This window comes from Nycticebus coucang, chromosome 5, assembly GCF_027406575.1.
Source record: "Nycticebus coucang isolate mNycCou1 chromosome 5, mNycCou1.pri, whole genome shotgun sequence".
Taxonomy (NCBI): domain Eukaryota; kingdom Metazoa; phylum Chordata; class Mammalia; order Primates; family Lorisidae; genus Nycticebus; species Nycticebus coucang.
Window position 1 is genome coordinate 675,577 of NC_069784.1, and position 12,198 is coordinate 687,774.

A 12,198-nucleotide genomic window follows, 5' to 3' on the forward strand; every position below is an offset into this window, starting at 1 on the left:
TTGCTAACATTTAAAAATTGCTGATTTCACATAAAAATCAAGCTACCCTTAAAAAATCTAAAAACCTAAGAACAAAGCATTTTTAGAAATCAGTTCAAGCTAAGTCCCTTCTGAGAAAGTCAGATCCCATGCAGCTTCTGGTGCAATGAGGGCGGGTAAGAGACTCACTGTAGAGAAGGGACACGGACACATGCCCGTCTGCACCTCGGCATTCGGCATAGGACACACACACATTTCCTCTTTTCATAATTTATGTGCAAAGCTAACATTCCTGCACACACAGGTTTGTACCTCAATTTACCCTACTTATATAGTTTCGAAAACATAAGAAAAGATATTAATGTGGTCCTGGGTAAACAGTTACCTCAGGCAACTAGTAAAAGTAAACACAAATGATCTCCACATGAATGAACCCCTACTTATACACCAAAGGATTTCTGTAGATAAAACCCCAGTAATATGAACTCAGAGACGAAATCTACAAAATCTACAGGTAATCAGGGCCTGGGGGGGGGTAAAAGCTAGAAGCAACAAGTGGCAAAAATCACACCTGTGGTCTTCAGATATGGAATGACAAAACACAGAATGTAAAATAAGAATGTCTGAGACCAACTCACTCAACAAATATTATTTGAATATATTTTTTGCTGGGTACTCTGAAGATAAAGTGACTAACAAAGTAAATCTCTTGTCCTTAGAGCCACATGGGGATCAGCTTTGGGTGTCAGAGATGAACTCAGTGCCCTGGGCTTCTTGTGTGGCAGGAATAGGGACCACAAGAGATTATATTGAATGCCAGGCAGAGTGGTCCTGTGAGTGTAGCAGGTGGGGGAGGTGATGCTGGAAGGAGTCGCTTCTTCAGAACAGAGTCCGAGGTTCCTCTTTATTCCTGAACATGCCTATGTGAGGGGAGAAAAGGAATATTCTTATGTAAATCATGTGTTACTTCACAGATCCCTTTTGCTCATGGAAGCCCAGAGGCCAGGAGAGAGATTTTCTTGCCTTGAAAGCTTTCATGTCAAGAAATTAAAACCTGTAAACATGCATAAGAAACAAAAAGACTACACAAAATTTTCTAAACAGATCTGAAATAGAACTTCCAGGAATGGAAAGAAAAAGAAATTAAAAAGTCAAAAAGTTAACAAGGAGACCGGACACGGCTGAAGAAAGAATTTGTAGCCTAGCAGTTGTATCCTAAGAATGCAGTGAGTGCAGTGCAGGGGTGTGCAGAGATACAGACTGTGTATAAGAGAGAGGTTATAGCCCTGGAATGATAGAATAGGAATGTCTATGTACATGTAATCAGAATTCTTCAAGGAGATAGAGAAAATGAGAGAGAGGAAATATTAAGACAGAGAATAACTGGGAATTTTCCAGAATTATTGAAAGTAATTCCTGCACTTATGTGGTCACAGTACATCCTTGAGTTTTTGACCCTTTGTCTACAACAGCAGCTCTCAAACTGTGGGTCGCGACCCCTTTGCAGCAATGAAAATACATTGCAGCATTAGGAAGGTTGAGAACCCCTGGTCTATAAGGAAGCGTTTCTCTTAAACTACCTTCCAGAAATATCTCTTTCATGGAATACTACTTTATGGTTTACAAAGGGCTTTCACATATTAAAATCTATATACTATGTTTTTAGACTTATTGGAAATCTTAGATTGTTTCCTGATAGGAAACTGGAGTAATCTGGGGTATTTTCCAGTATTAAAGCCATTATTATTATTATTATTTTTTTTTTTTTTAGATAGACTCTTCCTCTAATACCAGCTCCAAGTTGAAGTGAGAGACAGTAGCATCACAGCTCACTACAGACTTGGACTCTAGCACTCAAGCTATCCTTTCGACTAGCCTCCCATGTAGCCACAGGCATGTACCACCCAGCATGCCCAGCTAAAAAAGCCATTCCCTAAAGTAGAAAAAAACAAAAAGACCAGGTGAGGTGGCTCCTGCCTATAATCCCAGCACTCTGGGAGACCAAGGTGGGTAGATTGCTTGAGCTCAGGAGTTCAAGTCCAGCCTGAGCCAGAGCGAGACCCCATCTCTAAAATACTAGCTAACTGGGGGGCGCCTGTAGTCCCAGCTACTCAGGCAGCTGAGGCAAGAGAATCACTTGAGCCCAAGAATTTGATGTTGCTGTGAACTATGACACCATAGGACTCTACCCAGGGTGACAAGAGTGACACTCTTTCTCCAAAAGAAAAAAAAAAAGGGTAGAAAAAGACAAAAAAGCTGGGCAAGGTGGCTCACACTTGTAATCCTAGCCCTCTGGGAAGCCAAGGAAGGTAGATGGCTTGAGCTCAGGAGACCAGCCTGAGACAGGGCAAGACTCCATCTCTCCTAAAAATAGCTGGGTCTGCTAGGTATCTACCTAGAAGAACAAAAGTCAATTTACCACAAAGACATTTGCACCAGAATGTTTATTGCAGCTCAATTCATAACTATCAAGTCATGGAAGCAACCCAAACGCCCATCAACCCATGAATAGATTAACAAATTGTGGTATATGTATACTGTGAATACTATTCAGCCATAAAAAGGTGGAGACTTTACATCTTTTATGTTCACCTGGATGGAGGTGAAACACATTCTTCTTAATAAAATATCTCAAGAATGGGGGTAAAAGCACCCAATGTACTCAATACTATTATGAAACCAACACAAAGACCCTTACACATGTGTAGGAATGATGAAACACAAATAAGTAAAGATTCATCAGGCTGTCAGTGACACTGAGTTTCTGTAAGGAAATTTGCCTTGGCCCCCTTCTCACCCTCCCCTCTTCAATGCTCACGACTATCTTCCCCTCATCCAAAATCTGTTGGTCTGAAGAAAGTCTACTGGTCCTTCAAGACACTTCCCAAAGCTTTCTTTGACAGTGGGGACTGCACATTAAACTACAATGTATTCTATTCATCTCTGGGCTACACTGTACACATCTCTGTCCTGGCAGGTGATGTGCGCCCATGCATGTCCAATAGTCTTTGCAAATAAACAGTATACAAAGTCTGGGAAAACACTAGGTGGGGCTGGGGGGTATAAAACTCAAAAGGTCACCATATGGCAGTCCTTAACCCTGAGCCCAGCAACACCACTTCTAAGAAACTTACTATGTAAACAAGCAAATGTGCTCAAACATTTAGCTAAGAGGCGGCACACTCTCCTCTCCCTTAAGAAGCAAAATTCTGGATACAATTTTGAGTCCTTCAATGGGGCTTTGTTTAAACACATACATAACGGAATACTAAATAGCCATGTACGGGACATGTTTAGTGACGTGCCACTATATTTCATGCAAGGGGTAAAGGTCACACAGCATTGTGCTCAGTGTGGTCACCTATAATCTACACATCAAATTGTTAACAGTGTTCTTCTGGGTGGTGAGATTTCCTTTTTTTCTGATTCTGAAAAAAAAAAAACACCTAATTTTCTATAATGACTCATAAAAAGGAGGGTTTTGTTTCTAAAGGAGAAAGTCCTTCCTTTCACTCCCTATGAGGCATCACCTCTGCTGAGAGGCTGCTCACCTTCCCACTGTCCAGGGTTCCCAGGGAGAGGCCTGTCTAGGTGTTTCAGCCTCAGTTTACAAAATGGAGCCCTAAAAAGGAAAAACAGCTGCCCTGGAGAGCAGTGACCACTAAAACCCAAACAAATAGAGGAAATAATTCCCAAGATTTCATAATGTTAGAAAAATTAACATTATTTCACTTTTCTAGATAAACTCCTCCACAAAACTGTGAGACCCTGTGATGATTTGCTGTGGAAAGACTCTGCTGTCTATGGGAGGAAAGTCCAGGGTATTAGCCTCCCTGCTCTCCTTAACCTACATTTACTTGAATACTACACACACACACACACACACACACACACACACACACACACACACACAGAGACACAGACAGACAGAGACACACAGAGACACACACGGAAACACACACACACTCTCACATGCTGTCAACTGCTTCCTCACCCAGGGAGGCCCCGCAGGGTTGGGAGGTCCACTCGGTCTGGCCCCCGTCCCCCACACCAGACCAGCCCCGCACTCAGCTTCCTGCCTCGGGTCTTCCCAGGAGTCCAGGAGTCAGAGCTGGTCTGAATCCTATGAGAGGAAAGGTGGGGCAGAGGACGGAACAAGAGCCTTTTAAAGGATCAGTTCAGTTTCTGTCAAAAACTAGAGGACGTTTCCGGAGTTGTCCTGGAATGACTGGCAGGGTCCTCTCCAGTGAGTGCCCAGATGTGCCGCGGAGCCTCAGATGTAGCATCTGCCCAGGGTCCCCGAGGCGCTGGCACCTGGGTAAACACTGCGTTATTTAATTTTCCAACGTCCCCTTATGACAGGTGTCCCGGATCCCAGTGTGAAGATTGACAATAGAGACAGGTCTGTGGGAAACTTCCCGCGCGCAGGGCGAAAGCTATTTTAACGCCCAAGGGAGCCCCGGCCAGAGCAGAGTCCCCCCGGCCGCGGCAAAGTCCCCTCTGCGACCCGCTGGCTGCTGGCCGGAACTGACCCGCACGCAGCCCGCAGCTGCCTCCCGCCCGACTTCCAGCTGCTTCCTCACTTCCAGGGGAAGCTAAGGGCGTTGTGTGCGCGTCTCGGCACAGTGGGCTGAGCAACCAACACGACCAACTCCCACCCTGCGCCTGCAGCCGCCTGAGATCCGCGACCCGTAGTCCTCCGTCCTCACCCTCTCCGCGACCCGCGGTCACCGCCGGGCGCTGCGGGAGGCACAAGGAGGGGGGGAGGTGGCGCCCGGAGGCTCCGGTTTCCGCGCAGAGCGCCGCCCGCCGGATGCGTCACTGTCACTGCCGAAAGCAACAGGCGGCGGCGGCGGCGGCGGCGGGCGGCGGGGGCCGGGATCCGGGCGCCCGGTGCCGCCAGCCTGCGCCTCCCCCGCGCTCCTGCTCGCAACGGCCTCCCGGAACGCGCCACAGTGGCCGGTCCCTACTCGAGGGAGAGGCCCCACCGCGCGCTTCTCCCTGCCAGGTCTCTGCAAGGGAGCGACGCCTTCTCGGCCCGGCTCGGGTCAGCCGTCCGCCGCACCGGAAAAAGGTCCCCAGGTTCCCCAGCCTGCGAGGGGGCGCAGAGCCCACGGCTCTTTCCCGCGCACGTTTGCAGACCGAGAACCTTTCAGTCCGTGGAAGGGGAAGTCAGGCCTCGCTTTCAACCGGGGGGAAAGTGGTACCGAACGCGGGCGCACCCCCAGAGAAACACTGGGTCACTCGCACCGCGCGCAGCCGGCCCTGCGCGGACACGGTCCAAGGAGAGGCCCGCAGGGCTGTCCGCGCTACCGGGCTTTCATTTCGCAAACGAGGAAAACTAGAGGTGAAGTGACTTGCCCGAAGGCACGTAGCCAAAAAACGTGGAAGACAGGAATAGAATCTGTCTTGTGTTGCTCCAAACTTGTCATTAGGTGGTAGGTGCATTTTTCCCTCTTTATGAAAATAAAATACCGTCCGCAGTAATCTCTGGCTTATACACTTTTCTCCCTACCCCACCCCCCACCCCCAACAAACGTACAAACACCAACAGGATCGCGCTCAAGCAGGCTAAATTTGGCAAGGCCAAAGGAAGAGAGTGACAAAGGACCTCAGTTCATGTCCCCGTGAGTCAACAGCACTTCTCAGTCACACAAAATACGCAAAGGGGGTTGGGGGCGGAAACGAACAAAACAGGCTTCTGCAAGCTGACGTGTGCAAACCGGGTGCCCACTAGCTCTGGTGCCCACATTCTGCGGGGAAACTGCTGGACGCAGCCGCGACCATCGGGGTTGCTCCAGGACTGGCCAGTTAGTCCACTGCACCTTAGAACAGAATCACTGCTCATCTTTTAGAATAGAGGAGCTGAGATCTGTGCGGACACCGGGACTCAATGACACTCCTGCAGATGGTAGGACAGCTCATCGTCTTTGAAGTTCAAGGCTGACCAGCTCTACCTACTGTCTGATTTAGAAGCCGAATTGCCAAACAAGTAGACGTGATGATCAAAGGAGGCAAAATTATAAGTGGTAATCCCAAGTAAGACTTAATTCTTCTATGGGTTGTCAGAAATGGTTTCTCCCATGATGATATAATTCAGTTAAAATAATACCATCCAAGTTTAAGTTCTTATCCAAGAAGCAGCTGAGGTTTCCAGTGATAGGGAGACTAGGAGGCCAAATTATGAAATGTTTCCTTTTTAGGTCAGCCACACACATTCTGAAATCGGGCAATTCCCTTCTCTCCCCCCTTGCTGCCTCTGGTGTCCTGAAGGTGAAAATTAATTTCCAGAAAACTTTAAAATTCTATGTGGCTAGATAGGGTCTGCTAATTCTTGTATGATGATCCTATACAATGTTCCTGAAATCAAACCATCATCTCCGATTTCTTCCTCATACTGTGATTTCTAGTTTGCCATTATACTAGGGTATTGAATCTATACCCTAGAAATACAGGGGGAAAGCATTTAATCAAACAAAAACTATCTTTCCCAATCAGATTTTGAGGATAACAACCTATTTGGGTATAAATGATACTTTTTTTTTTTTTTTAGACAGAGCCTCAAGCTGTCACCCTGGTTAGAGTGTCGTGGCATTACAGCTCACAGCAACCTCCAACTCCTGGGCTCAAGCAATTCTCCTGCCTCCACCTCCCAAGTAGCTGGGATTACAGGCGCCTGCCACAACACCCAGCTATTTTTTTGGTTGCAGCCGTCATTGTTGTTTGGTGGGCCCAGGCTGGATTTGAACCCACCAGCTCAAGTGTATGTGGCTGGCACCTTAGCTGCTTGAGCCACAGGTGCCACGCCTATAAATGATACTTTTTTTTTGCAGTTTTTGGCCAGGGCTGGGTTTGAACCTACCACCTCCGACATATGGGGCCGGCACCCTACTCATTTGAGCCACAGGCACTGCCTATAAATGATACTTTTAAATATACTCCATAGCTAACCCCCTCCCTACACTGACCACCTCCTTAAGTTTACCTAATTTCCATAGACTGGACGTGCACCACAAGCACATGTCAGTGTGGGAGGCTGGTTCCTTACGTGGACCACCTCTGTGTGTTCACCAGCTTGTTTCAGTCCCTTGGGTGGCAACTCACAGACGTTCTACTATATATTGCATATTTCATTCTACACATTTCATTCAACACCATTACGTAATTGATGTTGTAACATGTTTTGCATTTAAAGATGTAAGTTCTCTGTGGCTATTTGAGGCCGGAAATGGGAGGAGGAGGAGAGGACATGGAGAGGTTGGTAAACAAACACAAAGTGACAGTGACAGCAGGAGTAAGTTCTGGTGTCCTGTAGCACTGTAAGCTGAATATGTTCAAATAATTGAGTATATATTTTCAAAATCTGGAAGAGAGAACTTTGAATGTTCATCACACAAAGAAATGATAACTGTTCAAGGTGACAGACATGCTAAATATCCAGATGTGAGCATTACACGTTGAATACATGTATGGAAATACCAATTTATGTTTCATAAATATGTACCATTATTGTGTCAATTGAAAATAAAAGAAAAAATAAGTTAATTTTCAAAAACATGTGAATTCTCTCCAAATTGACCTAAGGATGCAATTGTAATTCCAACCAAAATCCCAATAGACATTTTTGATGACACTTGACAGCTTAATTCTAAATGTTACATGGAAGTATACAGGGCCAAAGACAGCCACGGCGCACTTGCAGAAGTTAAGTTCAGAGACTTACTGCCCAGATGTTACCATTTATACAGTCGTGATAATTAGGACAGTATGTCATTAGTGTAGGCACAGAAAAATAAATCAAAGAATGGGGAGCCCAGACTCATGCCCACACATATATAAGGGGGCTGAGAATTGAAGGAGAAAGAACAGGACTTGCAGTAAATGGTGCTGGGACAACTGGGTGTTCATAGTTACAAAAAGGAAATTTGACCCTTACTTTATGTCATACGTAGAAAGTTTCCAGGTGAATTAAAAATCTGATAAGATTGTAAAAATTTTAGAAGGGAATATGGGAGAAAATATTCCTGACTTTGAGGTAGGAAATTTTTCTTAAATAAGACAAAAAATGCACAAACCATGCACAACTGTGAAAGAAATGATTGGTGAACTGGACGACATTAACGCGAAAATAATTCATCAGAAGACTTCATACAACACCAGCTTTCAATGGGAAGAGATAAATATTTGCAAAACACTAAAGTGATAAAAGAGTAGTATGAAAAATATACAAAGAACACTTAAGAATCAATGGCAGAATAACAAAAAACAGGAAAAATGGGCAAAAGATTAAAACAGGTGCTTTATAAAAAGAGAAACTCGAATCATCATTGAACATATAAAGAGACTGTACCACCTTATGAGTAAGGAGGGAAATGCTAAGTAGAGCCACATGGAAATATTGACAAATTGATTAAAACGAGCCTCACAATCCCAAATGTACGGAATGCTGCACAACAATGGGAACTCTCGCACACTGTTGGTGAGCATGTATTTTCACAAGTGCTCTAAAAAACAGTTCAGCATTACCTAGTAAGACTGAACACGTACATATCCTATGACTCCCCTTTATAACCCTAGAGCGGTGGTTCTCATCCTCCCCAATGCCATGGCCCTTTAATACAGTTCCTGTGGGTCACAACCCATAGGTTGAGAACCACTGTCCTAGAGGAATTCTTGCACCAGGAAACTGCTTGTACTAAACTCAAAACAGATAACACTAAACACTATTTTGTTTAGGAAGCCAAATAGGTACTTAAGCTAAAGACAACCAAGGAGAAGATTACCCTGAAAAGTCAGACACTGATCACCTCAGTGGTGTAGGGAGAGGTGAGCAACTGGGGAGGTCCACATAGGGATTTTGTGCAACATGGATTATGTTTCATTTCTTAACCTGGGGGAGCTTAGAAAGAGTGCTCACTTTATTTTTATTCTTTCAAATGTACATTTATGTCTTAACATTTTTCTGAATAATTCTTTTTAAAAACCCTATGCCATTAGAAAGAAAACATAAAAAAATCACACTGGAGGTTTTATAGTTGGAAAGAAGAGGCTTAGCTCTAACCTAACACAGTGAGACCACGCAAACCAAACACAGTGAGATCACTGATAAGTTTAGCAGTGAGTATAACTTGTGAATTCTCATAATCTGACACAAGCCACACCCATTTTAGGGAGTCCCACAACTAAGTCTGTTTCACTTATTTTGATATCCACACTAATACACAAGGAAACTATACATATGGGCTTTCTAGCAAGAGAGATGTTACCTCTTCATATGGTGTGCTGAGATGACAAAGAAACATCTATTTCTTATGATGGAAAGTTGATTTGGGGGCGGTGCCTGTGGCTCAAGGAGTTAGGGCGCTGGTCCCATATACTGGGGGTGGCGGGTTCGAACCCGGCCCCGGCCAAAAACCTGCAAAAAAAAAAAAAGAAGAATAAGTTGATTTGGCAAAAATTAAATCACAGCTGGTAACCTAATTGATAGATCACATAAGGCTCTTTGAGTAGTTCACTGTGTCATAAGGCAGCTTTCCCATCACTCGCACTAACATGAGTTACAGTATAACATCTGAATTTAAAGACATCTTTCTGTCCAGCTGCTTTGCTTTCTAGCTTTTCTTTAATTAAAACACTTCTCATTTTTAAAGGTATACTCATACATCTGATCATATATTTCTCTTTCGCAAAGAGAGGGCCGGCTGGTCATGGTGGTTCATGCTCCTAGGTAATCCTAGCACTCTGGGAGGCCGATCATTGAGCTCAGGATTTCAAGACCACCCTCAGCAAGAGTCATTCCTCATCTCTACTAGAAATAGAAAAATTAGCTGGGTGTGGTGGTGGGTGCATGTATTCCCAGCTACATGGGAGGATGTGGAAGGAGGATTTCTTGAACTCAGGAGTTGGAGGCTACAGTGAGCTGTGATTAGACCACAGCACTCCAGCATGGGCAAAGAGTGAGACTCTGTCTAAAAAAAAAGGGGGGGCTTACTGTACTGTGTTTCAATGACACCTCCACAGATCCAGAGCACCCACAGCTGAGCCATAAAGGAAGAGACATGGGAAGCAGGAAGACTCAGCTTAACCAAGCACAGCATCAGTGCAGGAATGTAACCAGGTCCCAGGAAGAACGCAGAGCTGGAAACATCCAGACCACGTCTCATGTCTCCTCTCTGTGGGTCTCTCATTTCTGTGTCTCTGTCAGGCAGCTTTTTCTGTGTTTCTAGCCCCCATGGATCAGATGGTCACCCAATCACTTCCATGGTGACCTGGGTAGAGCCACCTCTAGAGAAGCTCAGCCTCATTCTTGGTCTTTTATCCAAGTTCACAGGAATTTAGGCTGTGATTAGCACATCGGGGATTTGCTTGGTGACAGCTCCTGACCCAAGCAATCATGGTTAGGGCAGGAAACCAGGGAGCCACTCCTAAGGGTAATCACATCCAACGGTTACCCACTCCAAAAGGGTGGGCCAAAAGAGCCACCAGGGCCAGGAAAGCCTTTCTCAGCACCAACGAAAAGGCAAAGGCCTAAGGCAGGGATTGTATAGTGTGTCCTAGGCACACAGTAGGACAATTTGGCTGGATATGGAGGTTAAATTGGAGAAACAGTTTGAGGTCATTTTTGAGAAATTCCTGGATGTCAAGCTAAAAGTTTTAAATATTCTATAGACTGTGATACAAGAGCTATACAAGTTCAATGAATGTAACAAGTCCTAATCAAAAAACACATTCACAAAATCTTATTTGTTACATATAATAAATACGTAATATTTATACGTAATATAAATAGTTTATAATAAAAAATTGGAAACAAGTTGAATATCCACCAACAGAAGAATGGTCAGAGCATCTAGCAGGGGTCCTCAAACTTTTTAAACAGGGGCGAGTTCACTGTCCCTCAGACTGTTGGAGGGCCGGCCTACAGTTTAAAAAAAAAAACAAACTACGAACAAATTCCTATCCACACTGCACATATCTTATTTTGAAGTAAAAAACCAAAACGAGAACAAATACAATCACACCGCCTCATGTGGTCCGCGGGCTGCAGTTTGAGGACTCCTGATCTATGGAAATCCATCCTACAGAATTTAACATACTCATTAAAAGGAATAATGCAAAGCTATAATCACTAAGAGGAAAAGATCTGTTACTTAACAGAAAAAAAGCCAGTGAACTATTAGAATGGTATGACTCCCTTTATGCTAAAATAGTTTTTAACATATCTTTTAAACAGGTAGAAACATTCTGGGAAAAAAACCCACTCAGGATCCGGACACATGGAGAAAGCTGCTTGGCAAGAGCTAAGACGTCTCGGGTAGCCGGCGCCAGCCCGCAGCTATGATATCTGGGGCAGCCGGCGCACAGCTATGACGTCTGGGGGACCCGGCGCACAGCTATGACGTCTCGGGGGAGCCAGCGCCAGCCCACAGCGGAGGCTGCGCAGACGCAGCGCACGTGTCCGGACCTCGCTCTTCTCCCAGCCTCCCTCCAGTGTTCTGTCTGTGTTCCTTGTTGTTGAACCAATGTCTGTCTTTGCTCGGTGGCTACACCTTCCATTGACCAGACCACTGGGCCAAGGAACCCCAGGGGTTGTTCAGGGGCCCTGGGGTCCCAAAGTGCGATCCTTGCCCCACCCCACCGCCTGGCAGCAGCCTAATGACAGCTAATGAGAGTGTTGCTGAACTAATGACTGGGCTAAGTCTTAGCGTCCCTTTCCTTGGAATCATGTCTATTCTACTTACTGTTTTTTTTTAGATGAGAACACTGAATGTCGGATACTTTCCTAAAACTGCATGGTGAGAACAGGAATGGGACCACAAGCTCAGCCTCCTGACTTCTGAACTAGTTTGCTTCTCACACACTGGAGGAGGACATCTGTGTCTTCTCACTGCGACAGGTGGACTTGAGAGAGAGCGGTGACACAATACTAGACCGTGATAAAGATGACTCCAGTGAGGGAGAAACCCGTAGCCGCAGACGTCCTCTAAATATTGAGGCACTGTAGAGAGGAGTACTTTTGTCATCCTGCTGTCTTACTGTGCCAAGCTGCAGCAGTGAAGATGCTTTTGCTCTGTGGTTTTCCAAATTAGATCCTTTTCTAGAGCAATTCTGTGTGGTGACTGCTCGAGTGCATCTTAATGTGTTTGCAAATGAATTTCCTTGATATTGGAAAATAACTTTTTTTGTATTGTCCCCTCTTCATTCCCCCAAGGGAGCCCA

General features: G+C 45.2%; 1 long non-coding RNA gene across 1 annotated transcript; it reads right to left on the bottom strand.

Annotated features, from left to right (window-relative positions):
* Window positions 1-674: 674 nt before the first annotated feature.
* LOC128585387 (uncharacterized) lies at window positions 675-11,303 on the bottom strand. Its single transcript, XR_008380038.1, has 3 exons — window positions 11,241-11,303; window positions 9,246-9,394; window positions 675-899 (listed from the first exon to the last, which is right to left on the bottom strand). It is a non-coding gene; the product is annotated as an uncharacterized LOC128585387 (long non-coding RNA).
* Between the last annotated feature and the right edge of the window lie 895 nt (window positions 11,304-12,198).